The sequence below is a fragment of the Cydia strobilella genome, chromosome 2 (genome assembly GCF_947568885.1).
Source record: "Cydia strobilella chromosome 2, ilCydStro3.1, whole genome shotgun sequence".
Lineage (NCBI taxonomy): Eukaryota > Metazoa > Arthropoda > Insecta > Lepidoptera > Tortricidae > Cydia > Cydia strobilella.
The window spans coordinates 24,228,035-24,246,214 of NC_086042.1; the positions used below are offsets into that span (position 1 = coordinate 24,228,035).

At 36.0% G+C, this 18,180-nt stretch overlaps 1 protein-coding gene across 1 annotated transcript in view; it reads left to right on the forward strand.

The window, feature by feature from the left end:
• LOC134754245 (zwei Ig domain protein zig-8-like) overlaps positions 1–18,180 on the forward strand; it is a 155,674-nt gene that overhangs the window by 78,180 nt on the left and 59,314 nt on the right. The window lies entirely within an intron of this gene.

Consider the following 18,180-nt stretch of genomic DNA (forward strand, 5'->3'; position numbering starts at 1 on the left):
TGCAATAAATCTAAACTATTTTGTATTATGTAGTACCTATAGGTAGAGTACAGGTTAATTTCAATACATAGTTCTGTCTTCATTTTATAAGTATTAAAATGTCCTTGCAGGATTTATTTAGGCATGTGTAAAACTATAAAAATTGGATATTCTATTTCATAATAAATATATGTACAGTCGAGGGCATAAATATATATACATTCCCAAAGTTTCAAAAATATGTGTATGCTCTTACCTTACCTTACCTTAGACAATAAAATCGTGTTCACATATTTTTGAGCAATTTGTCTGGATCGATATTTTTTCCTTCGACTGTACCTAATAAAAAATGAAATCTTTTTTAAGCTCATAGAGGCAATAAATCCCAGTGCAGTAGAGGTTAAAATATTATCGGCAAGGCCTACGCTGCCTATGCTTCAGAATCATAATGTCCCGTTAACTCTTGGCTTCACACCGGGCCAGTTGGCTCGGCTCCATTCCGCTCTTGTTCAATGAAACATGAGAGTATTAGCCTCGATGACGTCATGCTGGTAATTCTTCCTATAATTGGATTTATACTGGAATTACTGGGCTGTTTCAGGATTTATTACATTTGTCAAGCATGAATAAACTACATATACAGACTTTTTATAAAAAAATGATTCACTGATAATATCAAAAATTGCGTTAAGAGGAAAGTGGACGAAACTGGAGCTTCCAAAATATGTTCGGAATTTTGTTTTATTACGCTCTCCTAACTCTTATATTCTTAAAAACCGGCCAAGTGCGAGTCGGACTCGCGCACGAAGGGTTCCGTACCATTATCTATAAAAACGGAAAAAAAACACGTTTGTTGTATGGAAGCCCACCTAAAATATTTATTTTATTCTGTTTTTAGTAGCTATAGCGGCAACAGGAATACAATATCTGTGAAAATTTCAACTGTCTAGCTATCACGGTTTATGAGATACAGCCTGGTGACAGATGGACAGACAGACAGCGAAGTCTTAGCATTAATAGGGTCCCTTTGGGTACGGAGCCCTAAAAAATGGACAATTAGACACAAGAGTGGTCCTATTAGGGTTCCGGTTTTTTCCTTTTGAGAAACAAAACCCTAAAAATAAAAACAAACACCTCTTGGTTTAATTTTTTTCATAATGTCATTATCCAAAGGGAATAATGAGGTCTAGTTTATCAGAGAAGCGACCTCAACGCCTCGAATGGAGCGCGCATCTAGATATTAGATGACATGAATGTTTGTAGCAACGCAACGACACCAACTCAATTTATCGGCGAAATTGACAGGTACAATGGCGATGGTCAATTGAGTCACAATAATAATGTAAACTTAAGACTAACCCATAAACAATCTTCGGATGCATGATTAATTAATTAGTGCAATAATATCTCTTAAAACTCACCAACAATACCAATTATCCATTGTTTATAAATCGTGCCCTTTTTAGAATTTACCAAAGCTGTCATTTTATTTCTCTTAGTCGTGATCAAATATCCTCAGTACCTTGGTACTGAATAATACTTGTATCAGACAGATTATACATTTATTTAAAAATACTCACAAAAACTACGTAAACACATTTAACTTATAGCCACGTTTTGCTGGAACGAGTGCAAGTAATAGTTTAACAAAGTCAATTAATACGTTTATTTATATTTAAGCATACCTAAATATATGCAGACAAAATATTCATTTTCTCCTTTATAGTATCAGTAGAGATAAGTAAAAGTCTTGTGTGACGAAGATTCGAATTTTTATTATATCTGCACATCCAAAAATATTAAAGGTGAGATATTAAAGAAACATAGGTAACGTAAACAACATTTGGTAAATATGTTGTGTTACTAGAAAGGACGACAAATATCAGTGTCTTTGTATGCTATATATTAAATATTAAGTAGGTTGGTATTTTATGAAATCCTATCTTTAAGATTTGGTAAATATGTATATTTTTTCAATAAGCTTCTGTATTCGTTTTCGTAGGAATAAGTTAATAAATTGTTTACCTTTTGAATTGACCAATTTCAAATAAAAAAATTAACCACAGTGTAAAAATATAAAATGAATGCACGCATTGTACCCAAATTGGTTATGTAATCGCATGTATTGTGTGCCCAATGTGTCCAGTATGAGATTCAATAACTGTCAGGATACAGACAATTACCAATTAAGTCACTGCAATTTTACCTCATTGCGCATCGTAATTCAATCGCATCCTTATCACAAGGCAGACAGCTGTCGTCGGTGGTTTTATTCATCCACCACGTTTAAGGGTAACGACCTACAAGGTTTTTTGTAGCATTATATAAATATTGGTTTTTCCCAATAAATTAACAATATTCTTATTGACACAACAAAAAAAAAAGTAAGTAAAACATAATATAAACAAATAAGGTGTAGTGATAAGAATAAGCTTAAGTTGACATGAGAAAATAGTGGACCTTTTCCAAAGTAAAAGAAAAGCCATTTAACTACTTTAGTCCTTATCCTACGAGATAATCTGGAACTAATAAAGTCTCTGAAAGGAAGTCTGACGTACCTCTACGGTGACAAAGTTCTATAGACCAATGGCCCCTAAGTGGTCTTATATAAAATAATAACACTTTTTCCATAATAAAATCACGTTACTGTAATATTTCAACTTGAATCTAACTATTTTACACAATGAAATAAACGATAGCGCCCTTCTTGGGCCTTGGCCATTGGCGTGGAAAAAAGGAAGATTTCATAACGTTCAATGCACTTGTCAATAACAGTATTGTAACATTACCATAATAGGATTTTTCACCGCCAGTGATATTTAGGGTATAAATGAGTTTTGCTGAAGTTTATATTATTATAGTACTTATTTTGTTTTGTGAACAGGTACAACATACAATCATATATAAACCATTCCTAGCCACGTCCGTGTCAAGACATAAAAACTATTGAAGTAGGTATCATGCTTAATTTAAAGTTTCGCAAATTCATGAAGCCTTTAGAACAATTTGTTTTGAAATGTATTCGAGTTTGTAAAGACCTAGGGTTATTTTCTACTTATTTTATATTCTTTTGAAAGTAGTAAAAGCTTTTAGTCTGAAACTACGTGGTGAGGCTATTCAACATGCATAGTTTCAAAGTCACGTCTATTGTGTCCTTTGCATTTTATAAGCTCTTTCCAAGCGTTACTTTTTCAATCTCAAAGAAGTCATTGTAATAATTTTGTTAGTAAATCCTGTTTTAAATAAACAAACAAATATTATAGGACATTATTACACAAATGGTATAATTATTTTATTTCCAACAAAACAATAGTCTAACTGAACTTACGTCAAATAATGGTCTGTAGCACCCGAAACGAAAGCAGCCGAGAGTTGCCGAAAATGGCCGATCGTCGTAAAATGAGGATTATTATGAAAATTTCTTCTCTTATTGTAAACTAAATACGCAGCGAAAGCGATAGTTTTTATACTCTAGTTCTATTCTCATATTTAGATAATAGATTTGAACAGTTTTTTCTTATCATACGTGCGTCGTATTCGAGAAAAGTGTCAAAAACTTTTTTAGAAATTTGTAAGGCGCCATCTCGCTTCTTCCCTAGTTTTTTATCCCGTTCTGGTTTTTCAATTATATATATATATATATATATATATATAGGTACGAAATTTACTTTTGCAAATAAATTTATCATCTTTAGCAAGCACTTTTTGTTCAAAATTTTTAATTCATCTGACTGGCGAGAGCTTTTTTTCTATTAAAAATGGTGTTTTCACAAAGTTCCTCGAACGCCTGTCTGTCACAGAGCTGTAACTTTCAGACCGTTTCGCTCAGACAAATACCATCGCGTTGAATTTTTTATTTCTAGATTTAACTTTATGGCTTTTTAATTGTAAATTTCTCGTTACGTACTCGAGCGCTTTTTACTCGCTTTGTTTCTATTTTGACACATGGTGACATTCGTGACACACATAATCATGGTTTGATTTTGTGTGATAAATATTTCATTGTATTTTGAGTTGAGACGACATCATGCAGAACGATCTTGCAGTAATAGTATTCAATTGCACGAAACTACTAGCTACGAGTAGACAAATAGGTACATGATAGTTAAAGAAAAAGGTAAAATTATTAATTACAATGGCAAAAATCAGCCCTTGTCTTCTCATTGTTTGCAAAATTATGCCGAACTTGCCGAAGCAGGAAAATGCCGAACACCCAAAAAATGCCAAAACCAACCGACACTATTTAAGCAAATGCATAAAATAATTGCATACATGGCAAAGTTGAAATGCTATTAAATCACCAATCAGATAACTGTGTCGCTATTAATTATCATTTTTAATTAAACGACTTCACGAATTGGGAATGGACATATATTTACCTACTTAAATTGATAGAATTTGACGTGCCTACATCGTGATTATCACCGTATCGCCGATATCAGTAATAAGCAGCTGATTACCTATCTTATTATTAATTGATTGGGCCAAAAATGCTTAGGTTTGTAGGTTTGAATGCTAGCAAGAACCGGGATATTAAGTTGATTTCAAATCATCGGATTTTCTTAAATAATAGCAAAGTTATATACGCCGCCGTAGTTTAAATTTAGAAACAATTTGTATTATTTATATCGGATATACGGATACATTTTATATCAAGCCAACTTGTATATTAAACGATATCATTATTTAAGTAAAGCTTATATAAATAAATAAATAAACAGGCCAAGTGCGAGTCGGACTCGCGCACGAAGGGCTCCGTACCATTACGCGAAAAAACGGCAAAAAAATCACGTTTGTTGTATGGGAGCCCCACTTAAATATTTATATTATTCTGGTTTTTAGTATTTGTTGTTATAGCGTCAACAGAAATACAATATCATCTGTGAAAATTTCAACTGTCTAGCTACCACAGTTCATGAGATACAGCCTGGTGACAGACGGACGGACGGACAGACAGACAGACAGACAGCGGAGTCTTAGTAATAGGGTCCCGTTTTTGGGTACGTAACCCTAGAAATGAATCTATTGGCTATGTTTTTTGTCTCTCATTTTTGTTGCTGACAAGGTGACCGGAAATGAGTTAGAGTTAGACCAATAAAAGACTCCAACGGTTTTGATAGCTGAGCATACGCAGTGGGCAAGTGTTATTTATACTAGAGATGCCACGAATATTCTGCAACTGCTCGGTGTTCGGCCTAATCGGCCACTTTGCCGAATATTCACTATTCGGCCAAATGTTGCCTTCTATTCGGCCGAATATCGAATGTCTGTTACAACTACCTAAAAAGAAAAATTGCCCAATAAAAATAACCACAAAACTATATTCAATACCTAAGGGCCTACACACAATTAGACGTTACGACGACGTGCCGTGGCACGTTGCGGCGTCGTGTAACGTTGCGACGTCGTGACGTGCAAATCTACGGCGTGTAACGTAAAAAATCACGTCACGGCGTCGTGCCGTGGCACGTTGCCGCAACGTGCGACGTCACGACGTCGTGTCGCAGGCCGTCGATACGTGGCCGTCGAAATTTGAAAAATATGCCGCAGTTGATCAAGAGCCATGGACCGCACCAGACTTGTCTTCATCCTGCTGCTATTAAGAAGTCGCCTAAAGAAGAGGCAGAAACACAGACAATACTGGGTCCATCCATTTCTTTCTATCATGAATGATGGAAATCACTTTAAGAGAAAGTATAGTGCCCTAAAAAGGGATGACAAAAAGTTTTATGAATTCTTTAGAATAAGTATACCAAATTTTGAAGAATTGCTGGCACGGATAACACCATCTATACGAAAACAGCATACCGCAGGATTATAGCGTGTTTTAACGTCACGACATCGTGACGTCGCACGTTGTGGCAACGTGCCACGGCACGACGCCGTGACGTGTTTTTTTACGTTACTCTCCGTAGATTTACACGTCATGACGTCGCAACATTACACGACGCCGCAACGTGCCACGGCACGTCGTCGTAACGTCTAATTGTGTGTAGGCCCTAAAATGTATTATTCGAAAGTCGTAAAAAACGGAGACCCTTTTTTGAGCATATGATGATTACTAATAATTTTATTTTTGTCATGGGTCTGATTTGATTGACTGTTAACTATGTACATTCACTAGTTCTGAGCAACAAAACTTCAATCTTAGCAAACGTTGTGCTTTGTTGGCACACAGTTTTCATAATTAATGTGACTAACAATGCTCGCATGTTATGCCGAATATTCGGTGCTTCTGCCGAGAGAGGGGCCGAATATTCGGTATTCGGCCAAAACCACTATTCGAGGCATCTCTAATTTATACGTCATAATTTAATAGACTGAAGTTTAACGTTAAAAACCACACTTGCAATACGCGTGCTATCAAAATCATTGCAGACTTATCTTGGTCTAACTCTAGGTTTTCTATCTGTGGGCAGGGCAGTGCCCCCACCAGATCGATCAAAATGACATGTGTCTATCTATTTTTTTATCTCATAGAGTATCATGTCTGAAAGGAAGTAATACAAATGCTGATTATGTAAACGTTGATATTTCATTAACCATTTGAGCTGTATTTATTTTTCATATTATGTTTTAAATATATTAATGGGTTAAACTAAACGTCGCTCCAAATAGTACGTGTAAATAATACACGGAAGCTGGTCGTAAGTAACTTTCCTTTTTCAAAGTATTTTGTTATATATTTGCAGGTGATAAAATATCAACTCGACAATTCTTCAAAACTTCTTAAATTGACGTTGAAAAATCGCCCGCGATCGAATGATTGATGGCAACAGTATTTGCGTTAAAAAACAATTCGGACGCTTAATTTTTCTGTCGTCAGATGCCGCTGGTGGCGAGTGATAGATTGGGAGGATAGAATCGCGAACAGTTTAGACGCGCTATACAATGCGTGGCATGTTAAAACTAAAGTACCCCAATGTATTACTGAATACTTTGTCAACGGCATTACTCATACAGCCAACATAATGAAACTATTTTAGAGAATTTAAATATGAAATAACAATTATTTATTGAGTAAAATAAGCAATTTCTGTCTTATATTTTATTATATTTATATGAATAGTGCAAAATAACTTTAAATTCCATTTAATGGCGTAAAAATTTTTGTGTGGCTGTATAAGATTCCGCCTTAGCTCACTTGCGCAAGTGTAAGATTTAAAAAAATATTTTTGGTGTTTTCCTTTTGGTTCCGGCCTTATGAAATCGATGTACCTAAATACAATGCAACAAAAGAAATCGAAAATAATTTATTTGAACAATTTACTCACATCATTTTACAAACACAACCTGTAAAATCTTCGCTGGTCTCAGGTGTTGTAAAGGTGGTGAAATAATAAGTGGACTGTAGTTAAAACGCTGGTTTACTTTCAAAATTACAAAAATACAAAAAGTGGCAAAGTGAATAGTCGTTGGGAATCGAGATAAAAATGCTTTTGAAAGAGCTCTAACTGTCAAAGCTTCAAATATATAATTGCCACAGTTAAATTTGAAACATAGACACATTGAATTATTATTGGATTATTTTAATTAAGAAATAAACAATTTGAATGAAATTAATAAAAAAAAAATATTTTATTACATGAAATTAAAATAATTTAGAAAAATTATGGAGCGCGTTTTTAATTGCAAACATTAATAATTTAACCTAACGAATACAGGATCAAAAATTTGTCCATTTTTGAACGATTCATAACACAAGCCTTATTAAGTTTACTGTGGGAGTTGTGGGACTTTATACAAATTGACTAAGTCACACAACTCCCAATAAAAATAAAAATCCAATGCAAGGTTAGTAAATTTAGAACTAATTACTAATTTTTCCAAGCGGGGAAAAAAGGCAATATTTTTCCATTTAGGTAGTTGCTCGTGGCACGGGCACACAGAGGAGTACACCACTTTACTGCCCACTTCTCCACTTTCTGCCACTTTTTTTTCGACGACCGGTCTGTTCAAGTCGGTAGTGACCCTGCCTAGAATCCCATGGGTTCGAATTCCGGTAAGGGCATTTATTTGTGGGATGAACACAGATATTTGTTCCTGAGTCATGGTTGTTTACTATGTGTTTAAATATTTATATATTATATATATCGTTGTCTATTTACCCACAACACAAGCCTTCTTGTGTAAAAATGTCCTATAATATTTATATTACTAGAGCGGAAACGTATCACTTTCTGCGTACTTTACAGATCAAAAATGGCCTATTTTCAGAGCATGTGAAAAAGCATGATGCGCATATGAAAAATTATGAACATAGGAACTTCAGTTAAGTAAGTACTCCATTACGTTTACACTGTTTACCAGACGATTTATTTCCAGACCAAGAGCTTATAAAACCGTCCCACGGGCCTTATAAAAGGAAACTGACGATACACCGTCGTTTTCACGCCAAGTTTTCACACTTATCGCCTCCAGCCTCCCAGTTTCAGCCATAATTCCAAATAAGTGTAGGTGAGCCAAAAATGGCCAAGCACAATTTTAATATTTTTCACATAACGTAAAAATTCGCTAGTAAAATATGCCACGTCGTAAATATAACAATATGAAACCCCAAAACCTATTTGGAATGGTTCCAAATATTAATATAGCTGCAAAATATGGTAAACAATGTGTTATTATTACGTTAGGTCTGTACATCATGTCAACGGAATGGTTTCAAGAAAAATATTAAGTTTTAAATACCGTTGAGTATGAAATTGTATCGCCTTTTATAAATCTCATTATGCTGCTAAGTTATCCTGGGTAGTACTACAAGGGCAACTTAGCAGCAAAAAGAGTATTTAACAGGTGAAAAAATTCATACTTAACTGCTCGTAGAATAGCTTTGAGAAATGCAGATTCTGATTTACCAATTTGTTAAGATTTTGTTCTTGTTAAAATACGACCTTACGGAGCGCTCAACGCTGATTGGTTTACGCGAAATTTACTGTGAAGCCGCGATATTGGGCATCGATCGTACTCATTAATAACAATTGTATCATAACAACATCAACATATTTACATTTTGCTTAAATTAGAATAAGCCTCCTGATATGTATCGTGTTGTGTGTTGCCTAAAGGCGTAACATAATAAATATGAGGGAGCGACATTTTAAAGTCGATGAAGAAACTACCACTAAAAATATACGTATAGGAGTACGATAATAGTATCGTTTAACTATTATAACAATAAGGGCCACTTGCACCATTCCACTAACCCGGGGTTAACCGATTAAACCTGGAGTTACCATCGGAACCAGTACAATTAGACACTGGGTTAACGGTTTAAACGGTTAGTGGGATGGTGCAAGTGGCGCTAATAGTAACGATAAAAACCCATGTATTCATAAACGTAACTATTATTTACGTTTAAGTGTTTCCAGTATTAGTAAAAATTACGATAAAGTTGCGTTGACTTAGGTATTAAACAAATCGTATCGGAGGTAGGTAAGCCATGGAACTTAAAGCTGACAGGTCTTGAATTTACGGCATCCGCTTTAGCTGAGCTCTTTTAAATATTAAATGATTAAAATTTTGCTGCTAAAAGTAGTAGGAATGGGGTTAAAACAGCACCAGGGGCAAGGATGTGAATATATTATAAATTATACATAAGTTATTTGCTTTGGTGCATTAAATAAAGCTAACTTAGTTTATATTTCACGTCTATAAAATTATCCAAACTATAATATCTTTGAAATTAATCGTAAATCATTCAAAACTCTTAAAATAACTTTGTAGATGAAAGTGACGGGTAAAGACAAACGAACTTAAAAACTTATTATAAGTTAAATAAGTTTGACAACAGAATAAATGTTTAACAATTGCCAAGAAATAAACATGAATACAATCGTGAGTTTAGTTTAATGGTTATTTGTTTTACAAGTCGTTTTCACTGTTATTAATTAATTTAAAATAGTCTACATTCAAGAGTATTAAATGTTCAATATTATACTTACTAAATGCTTTTAACGTTAAGTCCGTTACCTATAAATATATTATTATATATAATTTTATATCTTACATAATCTCAAATGATGTATATTTTGTAAATACTAACAATGAAATCCTCTAATTTATTTTACAAAACATAGTTCATGATCAGCAACGCAGGCTTCGTCAAGTGCTTACAACAATAAATCAGCTACAGGCTTCGTCAATCTTAAACACTAAATTAAACTAGGCCAAGTCCCCACTTCGGACCGTAGCCGGTTCAAAAGTCCCCATGACACTGGCAGCGTTGCCCCGTTGAATTGCCAAGGAGATCTGTTGGACCAGATACGATCCGGTAATTTTATTCATGTTATGAATAACAGTTATAGTAGTAGTACCTAGTATAGTAGTGTAACTACTTAAAACCCCGAATCAATGGACGAGCAATGGTTATTCTAACACTTAAGGGTGCTACAGTGTATAGCGATATTTAGGCGACTGATCCACTGCTTGCGTTGAGCCACTCTTTCCGCCCCGATCCTACATATTATTAATATTGTTGGTTGTATTTATTTACTTTTTTTCTGTTTGTACGAGTACATTCATGTCGGATTGCGTTCGCATTAGTCTTATGATGCCTTACAACTGGCATTGTCACGCAATGGATTATTAGGTACATTGGTAGCTTTGATAAAGGCGAACAACACGCGAACGCGAAGCGAACCGATGCGGCGCGGGATGAATCGGTCCTTTGATACCTATAGAAGTTTCCTACGTGGGCGAACGCGAACGCCGTGTGCGCGGCGCGCCGCGCCTCTTCGCTTCGCGTTCGCGAGTTGTTCGCTTACGTAATACGCAGTGTAAGTTTTACATCAATATTAGGTAGGTGTGTTGATTCTGTATGCACTTATTTTTTTTAAAGTCTGCAAATCTTAAAATAAAAACATTCGTACCAAAAACTATTGTATTGTGACAAGCTATTGTAAGTAAATAATTTAATATAAAGGGTATAGATTTCGAATACACCTTAAATTGTGGATTGTGTAAAGAGCTCTGGCGGTGAAGCACTGGATGCAACTTCATGTTAGAGAGCCTATCCAGTCTAGAATGTAATTGTAATTTTATGTTGTGTAACTTTATTGATGTTTTGTTTTTTTATTTATATATTTTTGTTTTGTTTTGTGTCCTATGTAATACCTATGTTACATGTAAATATCAATTGTACCTGTACTAACCCACTATGGACCACGGTCTGCAATAAATATTTCAATTTTAATAAACCGTGAAATTATTTTCAAAATGTTTAAAAATTAAAAACCGATTGTTTTTATTTGCTATAACTATTTGGTATTTGAACATAATAATTCGTTTTCACATCACCTATACGGAAAGGCTTTTTCTTTCCTGGTAGGAGGGATCAAAGTGGCACCTTTCTTCCCTGCTAGGAGGGATCAACGTGGTACTTTTCTGTTCTAGGACACAATTTTTTTCCTTTTCGTCGCTGCGCGTACAAAAGTCGCCATGTGTTTTTAACCTACTTTACAGGAGACACAAAAAATTGTTTATTTCGATAATTATTGGAAATAAATGAATCAATATTTTTGTGACAAAAGTATTTGCACTTTAACATACATTAAGGAATTACATGAAAAAATATTTCAGTTTTAATAATATGAAAAAAAAACTTTTTCATAAATATGTCACATAGCGAGTTTTGTTTGGGTCATAAATAACCTCTAAGTGTCTTACCATTACATGGTTAGATTTAATTGTTAAGGACCCTATACATTTTTTGTTCTTTATCGTCACATGGCTATTTAATAATATGATGTGAGCGTTCAATAAAACAGAAAAAAGTGCTATGTAAGTCAATATAATTGAATTTTAATCGTGAATTAATAATCTACGTACTTTTTTATTATAACTATTACTTTATGATCAATTTGTTTCAGTCAATATCTTTGAACTAAATATGTTTACCTAGGTAATTCATTTAAATTGGTTTGATAATTATTTGCCAGCCCAATAAGTAATCAAATAATATACATATATACGAAGCAAGGAGAAAAATGATAAAAAACAATTTTTTCTTTTTTTCTAGTTTTGTAATCAAAATGTTGCCTTTAAAATCTTGAAATGTAAAAAGTCTCATCTCTTTAAGGACTCTCTTCTTCCTGCCCTTATCCCACGTTATGTGGTGTCGGCACAACAAGTTTTTCTCTTCCATTCTCCTCTATCTTTGGTCACCTCAGCACTCACTCCTTTCTTTCTCATATCCTCTTTCACACAATCCATCCATCGTTTTTTGGGTCTACCATCCGCTCTCCGTCCATCGGCATTCATCCCTAACATTGTTTTGCCTATGTGATATTCATCTTTCCTCATTACATGCCCATACCACGGCGCGAACCTATATACTACTCCTCATCTTCTCCGTTACCGGTGCTACTTTCAAACTTCCCCTTATATACTTATTCAACAGTCAAATATCAGATGACAGTCTTATAATGGACTGTCATTGGTTTTCACCTGCATTGCTTTATTAAGTAAGTAATCACAGTGAAGTTAGGTTGTTTTCATGATTCAAGTTGTCACAAAATGGGTGATAATTAGAGGCTCTGGTACTCGCCGATGCGCACAGGGAGAGGGTCAGGTGCAGGGCCCTAAATGAATTCCCTGCACCCGAAGAACTGCCGAGGACGCGTCAACAAGGGCACGAGCGGATGCAGCAAAGCTAGAAGGACGACCTGGAGGACTTTCGCTATGGATCTCATACCATAGAGGCACACTGCAGTCACGAAAGCAATCGTTGGGCCGTAGAGTGTCGCACCATGACGGCGGCTCTTGGATTAGGGAACGTTTCGCTGCGCAACGTATTAATGACTATGTTGGGCAGCGAAAGGAAATGGAACGCAGTTGCCTTCTTCTGCTACACCGTCATTTCAAGGAAGGAGGCCGCGGAAACGGAGCGTGAGAGTAGGGGCTGAAGACGCGCACCTGAACCGGCGCAGACGGCGGTGAAGAAGATGGGCACAATTTGCTGTCCGCCTAAACCCCTAGCAGGGCCAGCGGGCTGTGGGGGTCCGCACTACACGGCGCTACACGATTGGCAGTGGGTCAAGCGTCAATGACTCTCCTTTCCAGCGGTGTGGGTACTCCGGAGTAAGATAAGCCAGGGCCGCTGGAAGGAGTAGAATCTCAGGCATCCCGCACCTCCTTGAAAACGGCCAGAAGGGTGAGCGCCGGAGTGGCTTTTAGTGGGTATATCTCCTTTTCTCCTCTTACTAGGAGAGGATGGTTGCAGGAGGGAGTCCCACATATCCAAATGCCTCCCCAAGCCGGAGGGCCTTTGTCAACAAAAAAAAAAGATTATTAAGGAATTTCAAAAAGTTGAGTTTTAAATAATTTCCGAAATAAACCTGCAATCAATTAAAAGTCGGACTTTTGAAAATATAGGCAAAAAATATTAAGGTAAACTCTTCTTCCTCGCGTTGGCATTTTGCCACGGTTCATGGGACCCTGGGGTCTGCTTGACAACAGAACTAATCCCTAGTTTTTACGAAAGCGACTGCCATCTGACCTTCCAACCCAGAGGGGAAACTAGGCCTTATTGGGATTAGTCCGGTTTCCTCACTATGTTTTCCTTCACCGAAAAGCGACTGGTACATATCAAATGATATTTCGTACATAAGTTCCGAAAAACTCATTGGTACGAGCGTGGGTTTGAACCCGCGACCTCCGGATTGAAAGTCGCACGCTCTTACAGCTAGGCCACTAGCACTTCACATGAAATAATCATGTTTAGTAGGGACCTGTATACAACTTGAGGGTAGATAATAGTTTAATATACGGTAGACTCGATTGTTATAAGAAAATCCCGCTATGTATAGTAAAATGCACAGTCTAGAAACATAACATCGACTGCAACTAGGATAAAAATATCGCTATATGCGAGAAACTACATATCGGGAGCAAGCGCATCTAATCATTTTTAAATAAACTTGTAGAAAATATCGCTATGTGTCAAGCATCACATAGCGAGCACACGTCTGTAATTGCTGTTCAAATAAGCTAATGTAGTTATGTGATTTATTCCAGTTAGCGATTATAGGAAGAGCATTCATTGTATGGGCGTCACATACCTACATTTGATAAATCCTTAAATATTGAAATAAGCGCCACGCTGTTTTTGGAGCATATGCGTATAGAAATAAGGTTCAAAATGGCATTAAAACCGAAAAATCGTTAAAAATCACATAGCGACTTTTGTACGCGCAGCGACGTTTTGCATATTTTTATAGCTTAAATAATGTTTTGAAACATGATAATTTCCTCATAGGTGATCTCACATCAATAGCAGCAGTATATGTCACACGGTAGCAAAATTATTTCCACCTTGGGCGTTAACACTTAACAATTTCTGAATATAGCGAGTCCTAAACTAACACCAACTTACAGTAAACTGAGAAAAAACATTGTAATCTACCTACATAAACAAGGAACAGGTTTCATTTACCAACCTTTGTGAATTTACTTATGTATAGGTACTCAAGGTATACCTACTTTAGAAAGTGGCTATGGTCGAATGCACTTGTTCTAAACATGCCCAGTAGGGTAATGTGCACTATGTGCAACTGTGCACTGCAAAATTTATTAATAATACATATAACTATGGATTGCAGTTGGTTTCAGCCTTATTTTTGAATATGCATAAGTTTCTTGATTAATTACAAATTAATTGTTTTAAAATTTGTTACCAAGTGCATTAATCTCGTACTATAGTTACCATGAACAATATCGACTGGAATTTATATTCGTGACTTGGAGCAATTTGTGAAATGTACACTGAATTCGAAAACATGACGAATGGGTTTATAAACATTTCAAAATAACTGCTGACGAATAATGTACCTAGGTAGGTAGCAATGTTAGGCAAACCAATTTTATCAGTAGCGGTAAAGAATAAGGTTTTAAAAAAATTATATTCGTCCCTTTTTTTGAGTGATGATACTACAAGAAAAAGATGTATCTCTGTCTATGCTCCAGTAACAAACTACCCTTGCTAAAGTATAAAAGGACATTCGCATGGAAACCCGGGTTAAGGTTTTACCGAACATCTATCAAGGAGGTAAAACTCAACGATAGTTTTTTTTTTTCTTATTACAATCCAAATTCAAACAACACAGGACACGTTGGGTTTATATAAGTGCCAGACATTTTTTTTTATCACATACCTTATAACGCGCATACATTTTATGATTTAAAAGATAGATAGGTTACGAATTTTTCAACACACTTGCTTTTTGACGTTTTTATTCCACCGATTTTCTGCTCATAATCCTAGATATTAAACACGCGTGCTTTTCCAGTATACAGGGTGGGCCAGTGTAATTTCAAAATTTACAAGCAAGACTGGAAGAGTGCCGCAACCGCTACGGACGACAACTTGATGATTTAATTTTTAAAACGTAAAATTTATTACTTAATCCCAAATTCTAATTATATTTTTTATTTAAAAACATAAAAATTGTTTTTTTTTTTTTAATGCATTTATCACTGGCCCACCCTGTATTATAACACTCGTGCTATTTCATTATATTATCTGACTGAGTTCAGAAGGTAACTGATTGCTAATAATATGCATGGAAACGGAGCCTTCTTTAATTGGTCGGACTGGCGGGCACCGGCGCGCCCGACCGCCTGCCGCGGCCCGGCCGGCCTGCCCGCCGCCCGCGGCCGGTGCGAGGGGCGGCCGGCAGTATGACAGATTTTAGACTTTTACAAACTGTTTTAACAATTAAAATTAGATTAATATGAAAGTTTCTTTTTTTTCCTCGCAAGTGTGTTGAAAAACGTCGTATGAAACGCGTGTGCATTGGTCATTACACACATCGGTTTTCTTATTGCGGCTTAAAGCTCGCGCGCACAATATCGCCTCGTGTGTAATGACCAACTTAGCACACTTGTATCACAATGTACTATAAAGGTTCAGTACCTACTCTTCTTGTAGGTACTGAACCTTTATAGGTACATAATTCGTAGGTACATAATTCTATAACGGGATATCAGAACACAATTCTAGTCTAACAGACAGCCGCCTGGGGCCAGTTCACTTGCACGGTGCAATGCAGTACAGCAAACTAAAAACAAGAGCCAAGTACGAACCTGTCAGTCTTGTATGTAGGTATTCTTCAAGCCATGAGCGGCCAGTATTGACACGCTAAATAAAATTATTATCTCTGAAAGTTATACTACAACCCTTTCAGACCTAAAACAGGTGCATGTAGAACCAATATTTGAATACAAAATGCATAACAATCCCATGAATAATGTATGCGAACGATTCGGTGTAAATATCGGCAGCACAAAAGAGGGTTCGTGAATCGCCTTGGTCCATGTCCATCAGGGAAAAAATATTTTTCCGGGGATTTAGGGGGATACATCATGAATAAATTCCCGAAAAAGGCTTGGAGTCTCCCGTTTTAGGAGCCGTTTGGAGCTAGCGCCTTAGCCTAAATGGATTCAGATAGCTATAACGCTCCTTAACGTCCGTAATTTATTTTTATGCAGATTTAATTGACACTGCTTTATTTTTTCGTTTCATGCCTTATGTTATGTCATTATGTTTACTTATAATTATAAACATAATTATTGACGGATTTATGGCGAATAGATTTCGTTTACCTTTATTTCTGATATGACGTTTTAACACAGGATATACTAATACTGACGTGTCGGCAAAATGTCAAAACACAGATTTATGTAACAATGTTATAGGTACCTACAGTTCATTCTAAAAGTTTATGGCAGAGGCTAGTATACATATAATAACCCTTGGAAGGAATGAAAGAAGCAGTTGTTAGAACCTGTAGGTATAGTTATATTTAAGTGACTTTCAAGGAAAAAAATCACCACATTACATACATGAAAATAAATAAAAATAATGCAAAGTAATTTTATGAATCAAACTGATTCAAGCGGTTTCAGTACTTACTATGTGCTTAAACATGACGATAAAAAACAATAAAAAAAATTGCTGAACAGTTTGGAACAAAATCGCTCCTCTCTCGCTCTCGAATCCACAAAGGTCATGCGGTACAAAATATTCGTTTTCCTATAAATCCAAATTAATTCCAAAGCCCTCTAGCCCTCCATGGTTTAAATTAATACAAAATAATAATATTGACTCTCACGTCTACGCCACCACGGGGATCGTTTGTGATATTCTGTTTAAAATACTTATTTTAAGCATATACTTTTATTCTGATTACCTCGTCAAGCAGCTACGTACGGAGAACTGAGAAACCACTTACAATGCAAATCCACGTATTTGTATGTAAAAGTTTACATTTGCATGGGTCCCGTAAAAAATTGTGTGTGTCACGGCTTACCATTGGGACTTGAATTTTTAGGGACCTAGGTGAATACGGAATTTAGTTTTGTATACATTCTCCGACTAACCAAACGTGCTGCGCTTAAATAACTAATCTCAGGTCATGTCGTGTGCATGCTTTATTTAGAAACTAAGTAATTTAATGGTTTTTCGCTTTAAAGTGGCAGATTTGAAAACTGTGTAAGGGGAAAATTAAATTCTCCAATATGCTCCAAAAAGTAAGCCTTATTATAACTAGGTGCACTTTTCCGAATTTTGGCTGGAGCAAAATAAAAATAGTGTTGGAAAAAATACAAACTCAAATTAAAATCATTATTTTACTTGAAGTTGTATGAAAATGCATTAGTGTGTATTATATACCCAATACTTTAATTTAACTTTTTTAAATTGTATGCAGCCGTAGACAATGCTACCGCGCGACGCATAAGTTTTTCAGTAGTTAATAGTTAACCATATTATATTCATTTGTAACAGAATCCAAATTCAAACTGGTTTTCCAATGTAAGTATGCTAGGTCTGTAAAGGCGGGATTCCAGTTCCACCAGTGTGCGGCACTGTGCAGCACAAGCATATTCAATACAAAAATGATTGTGCTGCACCGTGCCGCATAATGGTGGAATCCCGCCTTTATGCATCGTGGAGCAGTGCACGCACACCTATAAAATTACCTCTTCAAAACATACAATAATCTTGGTAAGAGGACCCGGAATTAAAATGATGTATTAGGGAACAAGCTTACTTTCCCGAAAGTGACTCCCCGAAAAGGTGAGGTGGTTACTCCAGAAACGCGCCGCAAAGAGTGCCTTTGCATAATATGTTAGCCTACCCTGGGGACGATTTTTCTTTTAGTATGAAGACGAATGTGAAATGGTAGACGTGCGAATGAGTAAATT